The 17,934-nt window shown below is 41.1% G+C and overlaps 1 long non-coding RNA gene across 1 annotated transcript in view; it reads left to right on the forward strand.

The window, feature by feature from the left end:
* LOC140625444 (uncharacterized) overlaps positions 1-17,934 on the forward strand; it is a 143,894-nt gene that overhangs the window by 69,717 nt on the left and 56,243 nt on the right. The window contains exons 3-4 of the long non-coding RNA XR_012024785.1: positions 1,247-1,341; positions 14,819-14,935. This is a non-coding gene — a long non-coding RNA (uncharacterized lncRNA). The remainder of the gene's footprint in view (positions 1-1,246; positions 1,342-14,818; positions 14,936-17,934) is intronic.

Raw genomic sequence — 17,934 nt, forward strand, 5'->3', positions numbered from 1 at the left:
TAAAGAAGAGGGAGAGAGCTAGGAAAGAAAGAGCATTTTGGGGGTGGCTTGTGGCTCAGTCAGGCATCTGCCTTTGACTTGGGTCATGATCCTGGAGTCCTGGGATTGAGCCATGCATCAGGCTCCCTGCTTATAAAGGCAACATGCTTCTCTCTCTCCCTCTGCTTACAGATCCTCCCTGCTTGTGCCCTCTCTCTCTCTCTCAAATAAATAAATAAAATTTTTAAAAAAGAAAGAAAGAGCATTTCTGATGAAGAGAAAAGCAAGCCCTACTCATAAGGAAACATAGAGTCTGGTTGGGCAATGAGCTTAGGATGACTGCAGGGCCAAGGGGCCGAGAATGGCTGTCAGGCCCCAGCTCTGCAAGGCATCCTATCACCAGAGGGATAGGGTTGGTGGAGGAGATGGGGATGTGGGTGAGATGGGGATGTGGGCAGGAAAGGAAGAAGAGACTAGAATGAACTAGAAACTATCCCAGGTCCCTTTAAGACTCTCACAGCATATCCCAGTCAAGAGGGAGAAGGGCAGTTATTGCAGAAATGGTGCAGAATATAAAAGTTTCCTGGAAAGATTTGGGTAAATTCTCTTCCATCCTCCCCTTAACCCTTGAGAGCCATCTTCCCCTACAACAGAAGACATAGGAGGATTTTTGCAGGGTGGGGACCCACTCAACGGTGTGTTTAGAACTATCACTAGGGTTGCAGTATAGGTGATGGACTGACATATATATTAGGGACAGATTAGCATGTGATTGTACAAACTGAAGCAGAGGGGTTCAGGGGTGAACTAAATAAGGAAGCATTTAGAAAATGACCGCTCTTTATGGCGTCTGGGACATAGGCTGTAGGAAGAGGATGTTCTCTTTAACAAAGATAGGAATATAGAAGAAGAAGCAGATTACTTTTTGTTTGGAGATGCTGGTAAGACTTCCCCATGGACATATTTTGATATCTGTTCAATAAATAAATGTATAGTTAGAGAATTCTGTTTTCAAATTCGAAGCTTTGTTTTGTGGTGCTAGCTAACCCAGGGAATAGCAGAGATGACTTCATTTAAAAAAATATTTCCTGTAACTCTTTTCATTAGCATTTATCAGAAGGATGATGTGCAGGATGGGATGAATGGATTCCTTCCCTATATAGACTATATTTTATGTATTTTACTACCTTCTAAAGTGAATTTTTCCCTCCAAAATTGGACTACTCTTCTTGAGCCTACTTCCTCTTTCATCTTGTTCACATTCCAGAAGTTGACTTTGTTCAGTTTTGCAAGTGAAAGATTCACGGACACAGACGGCTCAAGAAAATAAGGACTTTGTGGAAGTAAATGACAAGATTAAATGTGAGTAGGGGGAAGAGAAAAAAATAATAATTAGCAATCCAGAATTAAACGTAAAATAGAAGTTCCCAGGCCAAGAAGGGTCTTGGGAAAGGAGAGGAGAAGAGAGACTGAGTGTACTCATGTTGATGTTGTATAAATTTTAAATCAAATTTGGCTTTAGATTTCTGGCAGTGCAGACTCTGCAGAATGAGCTGGAAAATGGAGAGTTCTTGCTTGCTACTTTTAGCTCTCGTCATTCTGCTGGTTCAGACTACTTCTCGCTGGGCTCAGTGTATGGCAATGAAATGCAAATCATAAACCATGAGAGCTGGCCTCCGGGGAAAAGGGGGCCCTGGATGCAATCCAAGGTCTGTAACACAGAGAAAAGACATATTTCTTTGTCACACACAGTAGATTCTCCCTGAGGGTTTCAGCGATGGGAATAAAATGATTGGGAGGGGGTGGGTGAGTGGTAGTGGAAATCTTTACAACGTTCTTCTCTCATATGAAAAACCAAACAAAAACAAACCCTGTGTGAGTGGGAACACAGACAAGCCGGAGGCCTCGCAGCCTGTCTTCACGGCACACTCCATATACCATAGTTATTACTCCGGGCAGCAGAGCTGTGAACGTCTCGGGGACCACGCACTGTACCTACATACATGTATTTATCGCTCGACTTGACCTGGTGTGGGGAAGTTGTCAAGTAAGTTTGAGATTATTTTTCAAACATTTTGGGTTCAGGAAAATTCAGAATATGTTTTCCCAAGCACTTTCCTCTGAGTATTTAAGCCCATGTGTATTCTGAGGGAAATTTAATACACATGTTTCTGATTCATTTACACTTAATTCATCAAATTGTTGTTTTGTAAGAGTAATTTGATGTCCAAGGAGCTTTATAAGGATTTTATTATTTTTTTTGAATAAACCTTCTTATTTGAAACAGGATGTTCCTCATGCCAACATTGGCCTAACAGATACAGAAGAACGCCAATCTGAATTGACCTTGGCAACCCAACAGGTTTAAGGTAGTGTGAGGTGAGGGAGGGAAGAGGATTTAAGAAGGATGTTAAATTGGTAGCACACGAGGAACATTCTCTCTTCTTTAATTGGGCTGCCAGGGATGGAGTCTTTTCATTTGATTTCCAAAGAAAAATGAACGCAAAGAACACCTTGCTTGTGGGAGGTCTTAGCTATCTGCTTGGGATTCTCAGTGGAGGTTGCTTCCCATTGTCTCAGTCATGAGGCTCTAATGTTTCTGTTTGTCTTCAAGAGATTCTGAGCCCTTGGTAGGAAGATTATAATTGATTTTGAAAACCAGCTTGAAGGGGATCCCTAGATGGCTCAGCGGTTTAGCTCCTGCCTTTGGCCCAGGTTGAGTCCTAGAATCGAGTCCCACGTGAGGCTCCCTGCATGGATCCTACTTCTCCCTCTGCCTCTCTCTCTCTCTGTGTGTGTGTGTCACTCGTGAATAAGTAAATAAAATCTTTAAAAAAAAAAAAGAAAGAAAACCAGCTTGAAGTATGGTGGCTACACACTAGTGATTTTTAACAGTGCCTATAGGCTGGCTTCATCTATACATTAGATGCTGACCTCCTGGCAGTCCAAGGTCAAGGACGTGGATTCCTCTGGTGATTTGGCCCTTAATGGTTGGATATTAAGCTTTGTCTTAGTGACCAGATTGGACTGACTCTGTACAACCAGCCCAAGAACTTATTCTTACTTGTCCCTCCATGGAAAAAGGCTAAGTCCAAGTAACTCCTCTAATAAGTTTCTTGGAATGAAACTCCATCCTGTTTTTGACATGCCCTTCACTGGCATTGCTGTCACTGTCTTAGTTTTGGAGGGGGTGAGCTTGCAATGTGATGGCTGTCAGAAGATTTAAGAAAGAATAGAAGGTGCAAAGGGTGGTGACCATAGCCTAGAGAAATTCTTCTACTTTACCATAAAACCTTGGGATACTGCCAATTGTCAACGAGATTTGGTAAAGGAAAAAAAAAAAACTTTATCTTCAAACACATTTATAAATATGATAAAGGTAATTTCTTGGATAACTTTAAAGAAGAGATTTTTTTTTACCCCATGTAAAATCTGATCCATGTTGCTGAATCATTTATATTTAATACGTACATTTTACACATAAGTGTACGTTAGCTTTTAGATGTTTTTAGAAAACAGTGCTTTGAGCCCAGGATAGCACTTTGATTGAGACTTGCTATAGTCAAAAATAAAATAATTACAGAGTAAATTCAGTGTTCTGGCTTTAAGGTTCATGCTTGTAACTCTCATCCAGGTTCTCCAATCAGCGTGCAATATGCATTTCACTGTCATGACCTTGGTTGATTTTGTCTGAACCAGTGCAGAGGAGTTATAAGAAATCAGCCAAGAAGCATCCCCACGGAGAAGTTATGGGGAATTTTGTTTGTATTTTTACTGCCAGTACAGGACTTAAGTGGAAACTAAGAATACAAAGCACTTGTGCTTTGCTTTCTGATGGTTAATTTGTATTCCAGACTTTAGAAATCCTAGTTTCCAAACCTTGCCTGATATGAGGTGTGTGAGTACGTTGGGAAAAGTAGATTCAATTACCTTTTGTCCTTCAACATCCCTACTGGTAAAATGGGCTTACAGTTATGTTGTTTTTCACTTTCTTAAGGAAATGGGAGAGCAGATCAAGAGAATGGTTAAAGGCAGAAACCTGCCATAGAGTAGGATAAGGCACCTTGGGAAAGATAAAGAGCAGTGTTAAAATAAGATCAAATAAAAGAATTTTTGCTCCATTAGAAGTTATTTCATCAGAAGGGCTTAGATGAGGATGTAAGCTCCATGAAGATGGGATTTTTGCTTATGTTGCTTACTGTAATCTCTGAAGTCCCTGAAACAGTGCCTGGCACAGAGAAGGCATTCCAGAAGTATTTGTTGAATGATAGAATGGGTAAAAATAATAGTAGTACACGTAGGCACGGCAGGAGAGAGACGGCCTGCCTTCTCTTTTTGTCCTCTGGCAGAGTGGTAGACTGGCATGTGGGAGCACGGCAGAGAAGTTGGTGCTCATAAGTAGGAAATTCTGGGTCCTGGTGTGCTGGCTGGCCATGGTTCCATGATACATCTGGGAATGCTGCTAGCTAAGAGGCAAGTCATCCTTCTCTAAGGACAAAATGGAAGGGACCTTGCGAGGACTGGGCATTTTTCTGTCTCTGGGCCTAGGGCCAAGTGTCGGGACTATGGTACCAGTGGGAGCTCTTCAAGGACAATCCAACCTTTTACCCCCAAAATGGCTGTGGTCATAGAGGAAAAAAGTGAGGTAATGGTATGAGAATGGAGAAATTTTGCTTCAATTCTTAAGCTCTGGAATAATAAAAACAAGTTACCCTGAATAAAAATGGAAGTTATTTTAAGGGTATCACAATGTTGGTTTTCAGGGGATGTATTATTCTGCTAGGCCTGCTGTCGTAAAGTGCCATAGACTGGGTGGCCAAAAGAATGGGAATTTATTTTCTTGCAGTTCTAGAGGCCAAAACCAAGTCATTGGCAGGGTTGGTTTCTCCTGAGGCCTCTCTTCCTGGCTGGCAGGAGGCCACCTTCTCTCCATGTCCAGAGAAAGATCTCTGGTGTTTCTTCTTCTTAGAAAAGGACCAGTTCTATAGGATTAGGGCTTAGAAAAGATCTCTGGTGTTTCTTCTTCTTAGAAAAGGACCAGTTCTATAGGATTAGGGCTCCATCCTTATTGACCTCATTTAATGCTAATTAGCTCTAAGGGACCTATTTCCAAATACAGTTGCTTTGGAATTTATGATTTCAACATAAATTCCAGGGGGACACACTTTAGTCCATCATAGGGGTTACATCAGTCCACTCTCAGATTAAAGTGAAGACGGCAGCATCCAGGGACATCTCTGAGGCCTAACCCAGGAGAGTTTTCCTAAAGCAGAGGCATTAAAAGGCAAGGATTTTCTCATGCGTTAAGGTGGTGGCAAATGTAAGGCATGTTCCATGATCTCTGGCTCCTATTGAAAGCACTGCTATTACCATTGAATCGTGGCAGTCAGTTATACCACAAGATATATATAAAGCCCGAGGCCTGCTTTATGGTTGGAAAGCCTAGGCAACAAGCATGTTAATTAGGAAGAGAGCCCATCTATTTCTTTATTCATTTATTTTAAAAGCCAAGTTGCATACTGGAAACCTGGTACTTAGGCTTTCAAATTCTTATGTAAACTACTGAAAATGCAGATTATTTACCAGTAATGTCTGCATCCTTGGGGAAATTCCTATTCCCTTCAATGTTGAAAATCTCACTCTAGAAATTGAGAGCTGAAGGACCCTCCGAGAAATCCATATCCTCATTTTGTTAATAAGGCGCTGAAGATGCAGAGACTGTTTGCAGCCTGTCAGAGGTAGAGGCAGAAGTTCCTGGGATCCAGTGTGGTCTTATAAATGCCTGGAGCCTTCTCCTCAGCTGACTGCCAGCTGCCTGAAGTCACGGAGGACTCCCAGCTACTCGACGTACACATTTGTACTTGGGCCTCATTTAATCAGTCTGTGAACAAGTGTTCTGTGAACACGTGCATTACATTAACCACAGTAAAGGGGAGCCTCACATTCTGTCCCCAGAGGTGTTGGTCTGGCTTTGGGTGACCAGGCCAAAATCCAAGAACAAATACAAGAACAAACTATAGTATCACAGACGTAGCTAAAATCCTAGTGGACTTTTAAAGACTGCTCCATTTTCTTGGAGTCTTTCCAAGGACTTTTGGATCAGACCTAGACTCGAGCTCAACTGTGTCACTAATGGGATGACCTTGAGCCATGCCTGGGTTCGCTGAGCCTCAGTTTCCCCACTGTAAAGGGGAAAATGCAGGGATGGTGCCAGACACATCTGAGCTCCTGCAGTGGTCGCTGTGGTCATTATTGCCATGTGACTGTGGTCCCGACTGCTGTTACTACAGCTGCCACTGATACGCACATCATCTCTAGTCATAGAACAACAGAAAGTTTAGTCAGAGATGAGCTTCCAGCTGGTGCTGGAGGCAACCCTTGAAGGCTGCTTCATTTTTAAGGAGTAAATAACATTTCTAATCTTTTTTTTACAGTGCTCTCTTCTTTTTCCCTTAGATGCAGACAGGTGGCTTTTTGTGAGACCTGTTTATAGTGCTTCTGTGATCCTCCTACATTGCACCATAGATACCGAATTCTTTCCTCTCCTCCCTGGTGAATTGGAAAACTCATACCTTGTTTTTCTACTTCTATTATAATGAACTTTTCCCATGTTTGAATAGACACCTGAGTGTAATATAAAATAGGCACTAAGAGAATCTTTGAGTACGAGTCCTAGCTCAGCATTCACCTCTTTTGTGACCTTGACTAAATCACTTAAATTCCACGTGCCTTGAATCCCTGGTTTGTAAAATGGAGATAATCATGTATTTGTATAATATGTCTGTGATGATGGAACAGGCTAGCCTGGTAAAAATAGTGTAGAGCTTGGCACATAGTAAGCACTCAATAAATAGTAGCTATTATTATCATTATTAATATCTTGAAGACTTAGAAGATGAAATCACCTTGTGTAGTTTCATGAAAGAAAAAAAATATTATTTTGGACAAAGAAAAGATGTCAAATAAAGAAGGAAATCCCAGAACAAATTCTCCAGGTGTAGATCCATGAGTGTCCCAGGCATCATGATAAGCCCTGGGAAAGAGCTACTGGGGAAACAGAGGGAAAGAATACACACTGATGTGGTAGGTGGAGGGAGGTACCAATGAAGATGCAGATACAGAGGGAGCAGTGTCTAAATCTTCTTGGGGGAAGTTAGGAAAGTAGGAGTCTTCAGAGAGGAGAAGAGTTGGTTTGAGGCTTGAAGAATCGTCAGGAGGTGGCCAGGTGGAAAAGGAAGTCCAAAGATGCCCCAGGCAGAAGGACTGGTACTTTTAATGACATGCAGGCATTAGAGAGCAAGATAAATGCAGGAAACAGCAAATAGCTGGGTCCAAGGTAGGGCACATGGAGGGCACTGGTAGGAGATGAAGCTGGAGGTGCTGGGCAACGACTGGTTTATGACAGGCTTATGTGCCGGGCTAGAGTCTAGATTTTATCCTGAAAGCCGAGATCCCTTAAACTGCATTTCCCAGGTTCCTTGATAATGTTAGTAGATTTTCTGTCAATAAAATTCTGTGGCCCAATAAGTTTGAGAAATGTTTGGTATAATGAAATTAAATAATTTTTCTTACCATAGGATTTTTTTAGAGTCATTAGTATACCAGGAGGGGGATATAAAATGAAGCTTTCTCTAAACTAGTGTGATCTTAGAATACTCCTCATATTGAGCATCTATTAACATTCAGCTCCGGAGAACAATGAATAATTTTAAGGAGGGGAGTGACAACACATGATCATATTTTATTTAGGGTTAGCATCTATGAAGGAAAGACTTTTGTTTTTAGAAAGAGAAAGATAAAGGGGTGTGAGGAAGGGCAGAGGAAGAGAGAGGATCTTTTGAAAAACTTTTTATTTTTTAAAAGATTTTATTTATTTTTTTGAGAGAGAGAGAGAGAGAAAGAGCACAAGCAGTGGGAGGGGTGGAGGGAGAAGGAGAAGCAGACTCCCTGCTAAGTGGGGAGCCTGACACAGGACTTGATCCCAGGACCTTGAAATCATGACCTGAGCCAAAGTCAAATGCTTAACTGACTGAGCCATCCAGGCATCCCTGAAGGAAAGATGTTTTTAAGGGAATATACTAATTTGTTCTATAGGTATATTATTCTTTGGGCAACTTGGGCAATAAAAATGTCACATAATCAAAGGGATTGCTAATTAAAAACTAAAATATTCAATTTGTTCTTATTTACAAAAAATGGTGGTGCTTTGAAGGCTGGTACTACTTCTTACAGAGAATTTATCAATAATTTGGGTGAATATTTAATAGAATTCTTTGATTATTCAGTGTAGCACATTGTGCATGCGCTCTCACTCTCTCTTTCTCTATATATATATATAAGTACACAGGCTGATAGGGTGACTTTGAGAAGCAGAGCTATGTTGACTCTAGTGGCTAGGGTAGGGTGAGCCCAGGGTCTACTGTACCTGCTAAGTGCATGACCATGAGCAAGGTATTTAATCTTTTTAATTCCAAATCTCTTACCTTGTATAGGGAGCTCATTCCTGCCTCGGGGAGTTGTCGTGCTGATAGAATGGTACTGAAGTACCTTGTGAGCTATACAGAACTACCATGTGCAGGAGCCTGGTACATAGTGGGCATTCAGTAACCTTTGCTCAACCAGCCAAAGCAGGCCTTGGTGCTGTCTTCTAGCAGCATGGGAAAGGGTGTCTGCTCAGTCTGCACAACTGGACTTTCAAAGTCAAGAGCAGTTACTTGTTGCCTCTCTCCAAGACTGTCAGCTCGCTGTCAGATGAATCTGAGCTGTCCTTTCCAGGGTCCCTCAACAACCCATCCACACGTTTTCCTTACCAAAGAGGGCCTCCACAGGTTCCATAAAATGCACTCACTGCTTTTGAGGTGCTAAAGTGAGCCCACAGCTCTTTGTTTCCAGGACTCTTTCCCTTGTGGCTCATGGGGTAGGGGTAGTTCACCCCAGGAAGCAGGAAGGGAGTTGGTGAAGAGTCATAGAATGTTCTAGCCCCCCGCTTCAGGCTGGGTCTTCAGCCCTGGGCTCACTCTCTTCAGGGCAGCTCTGTCATGGTGCTCAGTTTAGGGGAAAAGGTATGGGCAGAAAATAAAGCAATTCAGAGGTTTATGGGCTCTCTGAGCACTGTAATTTAGCTTGGCTTCTCTAGGTTTCGGTGGTAGAACTGGCTACAGTCCAACTATCAACTCTCAACACCTTTTGCATGGTTTTCTCTTTTCCATGTCCTGTTCTATCTCAAAAGCCCCCCAGTTAGCCCAGTGGCTGCCTTTGGTTCTCTTATCCTTTCGTTCGAGTGGATCTCTGGCAGGGTTGGTAGTTCATAATGATGGGCTGAGCAACAAGAATAAGGTAAAGAAAATTGTCTTGAAAGGCAGTAATGGTTCTCTGAAGTTACGATTCTTCTGAAGCTAAGAACTGAGAAAAGATGAAAAAAATCAAAATTAATTTCGCGGTTAAACAGTGCTTTTTCAGGAACCTCTAGCGTCATTCTTCTGGCAGAAATGTGGCCTGTGCCCAGCAGGGGGCAGTGTTCATCTTTAAATGATGTGAACCTGGCGGGCCCAGTTCGCAGAGCCTGCAACTGCCCACCGGTGTCCAGGAATCTCAGGCCCTCCAGAGCAAACATTCGAGGTTCTCCCTAAACACAAATTTCCTGAATACAAATCTATGGCTTGGTAGGTCTGGATTTGTTCTTAGTTCTGACCTTAAAACAAAGCACTTGCATGAAAAGGAAAATTGGAGGCTTCGTGGCAGCATGCAGCCTTATCATCATTGTGAATAATATTTTAATCCTTTGGGGTTGTTAGAATGGTAACAGGGTAACTCAGAGTCACTCTAGGATTATCGCAGCAGCTAAACTGGGTTTTTTGTTTGGGTTTGATTTTGCTTATTGTAGTCTTCCTAAGGCTGTTCAAACAAGCAAGAAACAAATAAGAGACAACTAGGTATCAGTCGGTCAGCTGAGGCCTCTTGATTCTTTCAAATAAGCACATTCTAGCCTCCCAGAACAGGAATGAATTGTTCATCAGTGCTGATTTGGATGTGGAATGAAAAGATTGGATTTAGGATGTGTTGCAAATCAAAGCTTAACCAGCTAGTAATGTACGACAGACCCAATATCCTCTAAGTTTTACCCACAGAACCTCCCCTGAAAGCAAAGGAATGGCAGCAGGCACTTGTGTGCATCTGTGCATAGCCCGCTGTGGATACCAGCACCCCCACTGCACAGCAGCAGAGGGTAGGGAAAGAGGGAAGGTTATCTGCTCTTCAGTGGCCTTGAGGAATTAAAGGAATCACGCTGCTTCAAACCCTGAAATCGGGCTTAAAACACACAGGCTTTATTTTTATTAAGATGAGAAACACACATTTTAAGGAACCATTGAGGATTATTTTCCCAGGTTCTTGAGGAATTTTGCTTTTTTCTTCCAAGACGGGGCTTCTAGTAATTTTCCCTTACAATTGGTTCTTCCTGTGACTGATAGTTTATGGCAATGCCTGACACATTTTATGGTGCTATTACAAAATTTAACTGAAATATATGAGAATGGTGTGTTTACAAAGATTGTGCAATCCTCTAAGTTAATAGAAACAAAGTTCCCTTGGAAGAGTTAAGTGGGTCTTCGCTGTAGTACCCAAAGGAGAGAGCGAGAGAGTGAGCATTTAGCTCCTAAATTCTTCACTTTTGCTTTTTACAATTGCCTCATTTATAGTTGGATTCAGTGTTCACACTAAGGCAGCTATGTATTAAAACTGACAACCATAAGAATTAAAGAATTTAAATCTCTAGATATTGGACTTTGAGAAACATAACGTGAATCATTTGACCTTGAATTGTGTATCACAGTCCCCCTGTTTCAGCAAAAAGGCTGCATATGTACATGTTTAATGAATAAGACCCTTAAGGTTTGCAAAAAAAGCAACACCCTAGATTTATATATTCCATTAAACATGATCTTCACAGGCTAATTAGTTAGTAATTTCACCCTTGCTTGTAATATAAACCATTTTATGCTCAATAATAATAAAATCTATGTAAACCAGGCTCTTTATTAATAAACATTATGTGCTTCTGGCTTTCAAATAAAATAATGCTTTACGTGCTTTTCTCTCTGTCATGCCTAGACTAATCACACAGTAAAAATCAAACAACTAAAACAGTGGTTTTTATCTCGTGTAGAAAAACAATGCAGAGATCATGTCAAGAGTTTAAGAATGAGATGTGAACTAAGGAAGACTAGATGAAGGACAGAGAATCCAAATCTTTATTCCAGTGTTTGGTACAAGATACTTTAAGGCTCTCGAGATTATTCAAAATACATTTTTGAATAAGGAGCTGACATGAGTGGAATCACACATGAGGGAAATGACTCCAGGTCACTCCTCATCAGCCTCCCTGATCTGAGGACCCAGTGAAGTGCTTGATGGAGAAGCTCCATGGCTCTGTCTTGGGAGTCTGTATTGTGAGCCAGTCATGGTCATCTGAAGCAGCTCCTTCACGGATAATAACCACAGGAGAACTTACATTTCAGCTCAAGTGTCATAGCAGCAGAGCTAATCAATATTTTATTAAAATCTCCTAACAGAAAGGCTCTGATCTGTGGATGTGCATTAATTACTCTGGAATCTTAGCTACCAATAATAGATCACACCCAGGCTGGACCATCTAAATAATTTGCAGGGCCCTTTGTTCAAAGCTATTAAGAATTTCAAGTTGACGACAGTGACAGTGGCACCTTAAACCAAATGCAGGCCCTTCTGAGGGTGGGGCACCATGCAGCTGCACAGGCCACACGCTTTGTGAAGTCACCCCTGCACCTTGGAGACACTGGCCCCAGGCCCTCCACTCAAAATATATTTTTCCCACATATTTCACCTTCCTAAAAGATGATACGTTTCAGCTCAAGAAGATTTCTGGTCGTTTGGAGCCAATTTGAATGTTTTCTGTAGGATAATTGCAGATAACCTTTCTGTTGGTATTATATCTAGCATAAGGTATGAGTACCTAGAGAACTCTGGAAAAATAAAATATTTCTTGACAAATGAAAATGTCTTTGCTGGGAGATATATTATTTCAAATTTAAAAACATCCTAGGCAAAAAAAATAAAAAATAAAAAATAAATAAAAAAAAAAATAAATAAAAACATCCTAGGCGCTGGGAAAGTCTAGTCACACTATGAAGCCTCCATCTGATCTGGTTTCTTTCTGTTAAATAATCGTAGCAACAAAAATGATGGCAAACATTTATTGAGTGCTTACTAAATGCCTTATGTTACCTCATTGACCCATCAAACACCTGGACCCCTTAAGATGAGTCATATTATGTTTAAATTATAGATTGATGGCCAAGAGCAGTTAGGTACCTCCAGGTCACAAAGGTGCTAAGTGACAGAGTTGAGATTTCACCCCAGGGAAGAGTTTCCAGAGTTCGTATCATTCCCTAGTACATCACAGCTCTTGGAGAGCATGGAGAACACAGAGAGTAGAGTTGTTGGTACTCTACTCAAGAGAGTAGAGTTCAGGTACTATTCTCAAGCAGTCTGGCAGCCAATCACCTTCTGCCAGACGGTCCTCTGTTTCTCTGAATCTGTTGTGGTCAGCATCCATTCCATCATGAGGCAGTATGAGCAACACGGGGCCCCTGGATGATCTGAATTCATCAGTTCAGTCAAACAACCATTCAACTCAGTGAAACCACCTGTTTTCCCTGACTGCTTATTTAACTTGGTTGATTGGTTGTGTGAACGGAATAGATAGGCATCTGAGTCTTTTGGGGCAGTGTAGACACAGCCTTTGACTGAAGCGATGCCACCACTGTGATGCTGAGTGATATTAGTCCAGTTTTTTGCTATAAAAATCAAAATCACCAGGCTTGACTCTGTGGAAAGGGCATTTGCTTCTTCCCTAATCAAATCTAAGCAAGTTAAAATGTTGTTATCCCCCTGTGAAGGCAGCCAAATGGATTAAATAATGGGACTGAATCCATAATACAGTGGTAAAGACAAAATAGAGGACAGAAGCATACTGTTACTTATACCTTTAAGGGAAAAGGCTGCTGATAATACTTGAGAAGATTTTCTTCTACCCAGAAGGTCAAGGTCAGTGTCCGCATTTATGAGTTCTAAAGCCAATAAGCAAGTCAAGTATCCCCCATGGTTCTGGAAGAACAAGTTGGAGGCCAGAGGACAAACCAGTATTTGTTTAAGGTTGGCTGAGGCGGGTCAGGATCCAAGGAGGTCCATGGAAGCACTGAAAGGCAGCAGACTCAAAACCTGAGGAATGTTTTTAAGAGTCAGGTGGATAGTCTCTGCTCTGTAAAGATCAGCAGGAGGATTCCACTTACCTCCACATATCTCTTTATCACTGTTAAATATTTACAGATCAATGTTGAAGTGCCTCGGGGCTTGGGGCACTTTACTTATCAGAAAACACTTTTAAAGGCAGTTGCCGCTGGAGCTGTTTGACTGATAAAAATGTCCTCTGTCCCACTCACTTCCCAATAGCCTCAAAGCTATTCGGGGTTGGCGCTGGCTAGTCTAACAACTTTGCTGGGCAGGAAATCTTGGAACGTTCTGAATGAATTCAGGGCCGTGAAAGGAAAGGCTATTGGAAGACAGTGTATGTCATCAGATGATGGATTTGTCCACTGTCATATGTGAGTCGCTGAGAGAAAAATAGAGGAGAATTATTCTGGGTCTGCTTTACTCATTCATAAATATTCAACAGATACTTATTGAGCGCCTTCTTTCTGCCTAGAGCTATGCTAAGAATTACAATAGAGTGGTGAATGTGGCCTACAAAACTGCTGCCTTCAAAAAGCTACAATTTTTAGTGAGAGAAGAACCCACGAATATGGTATCTGGATATATACACTCTCACTACCAAACTTGAAAAGACAGACAAGAACTGTCCCACTTGTGACTTTTCTGTTTTCTTTGCCCATTTCTATAGAAGCTGTCACCTGAGGACAGATACAAATGCTTCCTGTCTGTCTCTAAAGATATGTCTAGGGAAAAACCAAGGAAGCATGGAATAGGACTCGATAATAATTTAAGCTGTAAACTTTAATTTGTTATACACATGTAAAAAAAAGCGGAGTAATATTCACTATTGGGTAAATCAAACCAACCATTTACTCTGTAAAATACTTTTATGAACATTGAATCTCATAAAGCTGAACATTTACGCTGTTTCATTAATGTTGGGGTGCTTCCTTGGAAGCACAAGCATGAATGATGTGGCATGTAGTTTGTCCTCCATCTCTTGACTGACATTTGATCAACTGAAGAATCAAAATTAGGTTTATATTATTCAGTCCTACAGTCAATTGCCCTTTAAAAGTCAAGCCTTTCTTGGAGTTTCTGTATCTCATGGTTAGGATGCATTTCCCTGAGAAATGATCAGTTTTGCAAAAGTTGATGGGGTTTATTTGACTAGTAGAGTAGTTTAAGAATATTCTAGTCTCTTGTAGCCTTGACAGAGGTCTAAGACACCTTTGTAGTTAATACCTGGAGAGAATGAATGACCAAACAGAGCTTTTGTATTGGCCTCATTTCTCCAATGTCTGTCAGACATTTGGGGATTGGCATATCCCTTTAGCACATTTGCCAAGGACTTTCTGTAATTTTTAAAAACCATGTGTGATTCAAAAGAAATTTAATCTTAAAAAAAAAGAAAAGAAAGAAGTTTAATCTACATATTCCTAGTTCATTTATACTTAGCTCATCAGAATGTTATTTTGCTGGAATTCTTTCATTGTCTAGGAGCTTGGTGAATCCTCCAGCAAACTATCCTTTTTCTGTCACAGTTTCTGGGAATAAACAAAATTTGAACTTTATAATTCTCTATTTTCAGGAACCAGTCATTCTGGTGCTGTGTGAAATACCAACGTGTTCACAGCCTTTGATGATGGTGTGTCATCCAAATTTGTTGGACCCAGAGCAAAAATAAGAACAATAATTTGATTTAAAGGTAACTTTTAAGTTAAATATCAACTCTAAAAGATATCCTGAAAATGGGATATTTGGGGATGTTCGATCATCTCCAAATATCCTGCCTACTATATGACCATGAGTAATTCATTCAAATATTGGTTGATGCCAGCCTTAGCTACTTGAGAGTCATTTGAAATCCTTGAGTTAAAGTAAAAAGTTGGAAGCGTTTTGCCTCTATCCAGTGGTATCTTAAATTTGCTTCTGAGAACCCTGCAGTACAGGTTGCATGTTTTATAAAGCGAAATAGTTCATCTGTCTTCCAAAAAGCAATTTCAGTATATACCGTACTAGAAATTCTGGAACCTGGAATACTAGAAATTCTTTGACCCAGCTTTGTAGACCTGCTTCCTTTCCCTCACCTACCCCCTGCATTTTTGTGTGATTTGGTGATAATTCAGAAAACCCCTCTAGGACTTGTGTAAAATTGGGGAAAACAGGCTTGCAGTGCTTACTTGAAGATATTTTTCAGGGTAAAATGAGATAACAAATAAAAACCGTGAAATCTTCAAGTGTGAAGTAATCTATATTGGTACTTTTCAAACTATTTTTGGTGAAAGAGATATTTTCCCCCCTTCAATCTATTGTGGGTTGAAACTTTTATTGGATACAATAAAAATGAGTTGCTAGAAAAATGAAAGTTGAAAGACATACAAAAATACAAGTGCAACTATAAGAGCTATTGGAGCCGATAAACCTAAAGTTACCCTTTTAAATTGGCATAAAAGTTCCTGAATACTTTCTCTTAATTTCCATTCCTGTATCCTCACACGAGGCTGACCAACAGCTCGCGGACCCGCAGTGGTCCGCAGACCACACCTTGAGTAGCTGTGCTCTGGCCAACGGAGCAGGGAAGAAACGACGACTTCCTGTCCTACAGATGTTCCGCTTTCAGCTCCTGACAGTGATGGTTTCTAACTTTTCTCATGTGTGGTTTTCAACTGCCATCTCTCTCTCTGCTTTCCTAGATGCAGTAGCTCCTTTCATGAGACATATTTCTGAATATTTCACATTTAAATGCTCAGTGATGCTCTTTTGGGCTTCATGCCTTGGCGTCATCTTAGCGTCTGCCATTTCCCTTACCGAGATCCCGTAACTGGTACTTCCCAGGCATCTCTCTTCTCTCTCTCCCTGTCGCTACCTTTCTGGAGAGGTGCTCTTGCCCCAGCCCCCAGGCCTGTGTGGGCCAGAGGCCTCCTGCATCCCTAACCCAAGGGAGGCCTTGCTCACAGACCTTCTCAGGTCTCCGCCGTCTGCCGATTGCAGCACTGCTTGCCTTTCTCTTCACTGCCTGGTAGCTTTTTCTCATGCTGTCTTCATGGAAGTGCCCCCCAGCTCCAGTACCCCGACTGTTGCCTCCTCCCCATCTTTCAAGCTCATGTCAAACAGGAGAATCCATTGTTGGGGGATGTGCTCCGTCCTTGCCTGTAACAAACCGTGCCCCTCACCTGACCCAGCTCCTAGACTGCCCAGCGCAGCTTCCCTCTGCTCTTCCTCACCTGTACCCCAACTCAGTTACAGATAATTTGCAGTAAAGGGCCATGAATTTTGCTAATCCTTTAAATAAAACTTATTAATCAACGAGTAAATACATAAGTTCCCTTAGATATTACAATAGCCAAGCAACAAAAAAAAAAAAAAAAAAAAAAACAATAGCCAAGCAATATGGAGGAAGGTGATTTTTCCCTTGATCTTGCCTAATCTCAGTCTCCTGGGTAACCATAATCATGTGGTTAGCTGTTTGGGATACATTTTTTGAGAACTTCTCCTTTTTTATGTATTTACATATGTGAGTATTGAAGTAGTATTGTTTTGTGTGCATGTGCCAAGACCTATATAAGTGTTCGCTATTATTACTTTTGTTCTGCAACTTATCCATGTCATTCAGCAGTCTGTCTTGGAAACACAGTTACGTCAATACTCCTCACTCTGCCTCACTTTGTAACTGGCCCGTAGCGTTCCAGGAATGGATGCAGCAGAGATCACTTAACTGTTACATAGAAGGATTGTTTTACTTGTGTGTTCTTACGAATACCTGTTTCTCTCTTATCTAGAACCCAGTGCGGTGCCTTGCCCATATGAGAACTTGATAAATGTTTGTGGAATTGACTAAGCCCAGAATTTCCCAAGTTCCTTTGACTTTTTTTTTCTTTTTTTTTTTTTTAGGAGATGAAGAGTATTAACCACTTGCGGTAGCCTAAAGAAATTTTCTAGAGGGCAACTCCTATTTGGCATTCAGAGTTAGGGTGAAATGTGAAGAACATAAAGGTGGGATTAAACAAGGCTGAAAAGATTAGAGAAATCAAAAATAAGGGCTAGGAAGAAAGACTATAATAGGGCTGCGGGTGAACACGATTAATATTCTAACTGTAAAGATCACTGTCTGTCTGCAGAGACAGAGCAGAGGATGAGAACTGCAGTGAGTTAACATGAGGATCCTTGCATCCAGGATAACTATGGATCCCCCTCCTGAGACTTCAGAGCAAATTTGTTTCTCCTCTCTAAGAAGGGAGTAACAGTGCTCTTACCTAACAGCAAGGAGCTAGCATAGATGACTTATCAGGGATCTTTCCTGCTGGAGAACTTATTAGCTCATAATTCTCTTTAAGTCTTCAGCTTGTGCTATTGTAATTGGTTTAGCAAAACTCAAAATTCCTAGGAGGCACTATTTTTATTTTAACAAATGGGTGAAATGCAAGAGTCCAAATCATCTTTTTAAATTGCATTGTTACTAACTTCTTTTTCTTTACCTTTTAACTATGGTTCTCTGGAAATAAGTTCTTCCTGGTAGGTTCTTTTAGGCTGCAATTCCATCAGCATCAGTGGGTCATGACCTGAGTAATGGATGGACTTTGAAAAATCAACGTAATCCTAGAAACATACATTCACGTGTCAGACCTTGTTTTTTTTTTTTTAAGATTTCATTTTCATTTTATTGGAGAGAGAGCATGTTCATGAGGAGGGGAGGGGCAGAGGGAG

Source organism: Canis lupus, chromosome 36, assembly GCF_048164855.1.
Source record: "Canis lupus baileyi chromosome 36, mCanLup2.hap1, whole genome shotgun sequence".
NCBI lineage: Eukaryota > Metazoa > Chordata > Mammalia > Carnivora > Canidae > Canis > Canis lupus.